We start from the raw sequence: 3,004 nt of genomic DNA, 5'->3' as shown, positions 1-3,004 counted from the left end.
TGCAGGTTGCCCAAGGAAATGTCACATCTAACTAATTACTAGATGCAATTACTAACTTAATACTTGTTAGATTGTCATTAGGAGGTATGAGCAGCTTTTTGGCCACAAAACTTGTTTATATTGAGTTTTTATTGGTGATTATATATATATATATATGCTTATAACATTAAAGTATGACTGAATTTAACATATTAAAAGTTTATAGCATCTTTTCAGGAGAGATCATACACTATACAAGCTATTCAAGTGATACAAGACCTGTTTTCAGTGTCTTTTCAGTTGAGGAGAATCCTATTCCGCATGCTTCTCCTCCTGAGGAGTGGTTCACACTAAACAAGCTTTGCTCTCAGTTTTTTATTTTCTTCTACAGTAGCTTCCTATTTCACTTTCATTTCTGCCAATTCTAGGTGAAGCAGCCCTATTTCTGCATTTTCTGGGGTAGCAGCAACTACATGATGCTGCTAAAAATCCAGAGCACTGGTGGGCCTCTTTGGTTCTTCATATAAGACTACCAACACTTTCATTAGCGTGTCCAGCACACCAGACTTCCCTAAGAACCTCTGGAACTGCTCGTGTGTCCAGTCAGTCACTTTGTAGTGGGCCATAGTGACATCCACAGCAGTGTAACTGGCACCAGAGACACGAGCTAGCAACCACAAAACTTTTTACTGCTGTTGACAATGTAAGAAAAATATTGATTGTAATATCACGGTGAACTTAAGTTGTTGGTTTCCTTCTTTGAAAATCTACATTAACTGTTAAGTTTGTTCATGGTTTGAGCATAGCCCTCTGCAACTTATAGGTTGGAGCTTGGTCCCTAGGACGACATTAGAGACCAGGGACCTTTAAAAAGTAGCACCTAGTGGGAGACTATGACTGCCTACTTTCTCCTTCTATCTCCCTGACTCACAGTAGGACTCTTCCCTCTTACCTGCTCATGTTTCCATTGATCCTTCACCCCTAGGGAATGCTACCAATGAGTTCCTGTCTGAGCCTGTCTAGTGCTGTTTGTACTTTCAGCCTCTAAAGCTATAAGCCAAGGTGTTTTTCTTTATAACTAGCCAACTTCAGGTATTTCACTAAGGTAACAGAAGAAGGGTTAATAAGTTCATGTATAGGGTCAAGCATGTGGGTTGCTTATCTCACGTTTGCTATGATGATTACAATGTACCCTCGTGTGGCTAATGGACACCAGCAGTTTACTTTTAAGCATAGCTTCTAAACCAGTGTAATTTTGGACTGCACTCTACTTATCTATGAGCCCACAAATTAGTATAACTCTCACCTCTCATCAAAGAACCTTCTTTTTGCAGCAGATGGAGGGTATTATAAAGAGCGACAGCCCATTAAATGCAGAGTGACCATGGATACTTATGCTCAACTGGTACACCTCCTATGCAGCCTCTATACCTAACTCTCAGGAACATCACAGAGAGGGGGTGAAATGATTGTGAGAATCAGAGGATCAGCATGCCTGCTGCCAGCGTCTTCCATGACAGGGAAGTCATACCGATGAAGTCTCAATAATGTGGCAGCCTAAGCAAGACTCATATAAAGACAACAGCAGTTGACATCCTACCGTCGTGAGGGAAATTTCACGAGGCTGCACTTCACTGTGAAGAACTATAGGCAATCAATAGCTGCTAAGAGATGGGAATCAGTTTTCTCCAGGGATGACCAGTTAGCCATTGTCTAGGGGCTTAGCCTTAAGCAATGTAGACACGAGCAGTGATAAATGACTTTAGTAATGTGTGTGTGTGTGTGTGTGTGTGTGTGTGTGTGTGTGTGTGTACCTGTGTATGTGTGTATAAGTATTTTTTTAAGTAAAGCAACTCAAAACATGTTCCTTAGGAGTTAGTCTTCCCCATATTCATTTTCCTTCCTCTGTTTCATTTATTCCATTTCATCGAGTCCTTATGCTTGTCACAGTTTCCATGCTCATTTCTGACCCCCTCATCCTCATCACTCTAATCATTATGACCAGGGATGGCCATCTTTTTTTCCTCCTAAGACCATGACCGGGGACAGACATCTAAGCCCTGTGTTCTTGACTTCTGCTGCTCTTTCCAATCACTAGCTGGAAGTGCAGGTCTGTCTGCCACTGTCTTTTCTGTGAATTACGTGAGGCATTTTCAACACTCTGACTTTACAGACACTTGTGCCAGAGCTCTGTGCTTTGTCTCCATAACTACTCAGAGGAGTATCAGCCAGCTTCTGCCATTGTGTTTTGTTGTCACTATAATTCCCAACTTAGATCTTAGTTAATTCACTGTCTGTGTGTTGATTTTTATTATTTCACGTAACAATGAAAATAGCTTCCTTACACTTATTTTTGTTGGGTGGTGAGGATTAAATAGCATTTTAGGAACATGCCTAGCATAAGAGTTACACACTGTGCACTTTCTATTATGTCATCCAGTAGCTTTGATCCTTATGTCACTGAATGCTGGGTTACATTGGTCGTAACTCATTCAGGTGGGCTCACATGTTAACTGACATGTCTCATTACAGAAGACATAGTTTTCTTCACAGGTAGCGTGCTATTTGAAGATAGTTTGAGAAAAAAAGTCCTTGTAATTACTGATAGTTGTAAACAATTCTGAAATAGCAAACACCAATAAAGCTAATACATTTATAAATAATATGACATAATAATATATTAAAGGAAACTAATATAGCTGATGTCTATTGAGTCCAAGCTTGAATTCACCTTTTAACTCATTTAAATACAAGTAATTTAAATCATATAACTTCATTATGATGTTACTAGGCTAAGCACCTTATTTCTCAGGAACCAAAAAAAAGGCAAGGGTAGCAAATCTACTGAGAGTGCATGTAGCAGTCCTGAGGGCGCTGGGCTGGGCTGGGCTGCTGTGTAAAGCAGACACAGTGTGATGTGATGTACCAGCCTGGGACTGTGCAGAGCACTGTATTCTGATGGAGCAATCTCCATCTTATTGCCCTGTGTGGCAGCCAATTTGCCTACATTGCATAAAATTTAAAA

The 3,004-nt window shown here is 40.3% G+C and overlaps 1 pseudogene; it reads right to left on the bottom strand.

Annotated features, from left to right (window-relative positions):
* Positions 1 to 291: 291 nt before the first annotated feature.
* Positions 292 to 605, bottom strand: LOC116894651 (annotated as a pseudogene).
* Positions 606 to 3,004: the final 2,399 nt, after the last annotated feature.

This window comes from Rattus rattus, chromosome 2 (assembly GCF_011064425.1).
Source record: "Rattus rattus isolate New Zealand chromosome 2, Rrattus_CSIRO_v1, whole genome shotgun sequence".
NCBI classification, from domain to species: Eukaryota; Metazoa; Chordata; class Mammalia; order Rodentia; family Muridae; genus Rattus; species Rattus rattus.
This window is presented reverse-complemented; position numbering and strand designations above follow the sequence as displayed.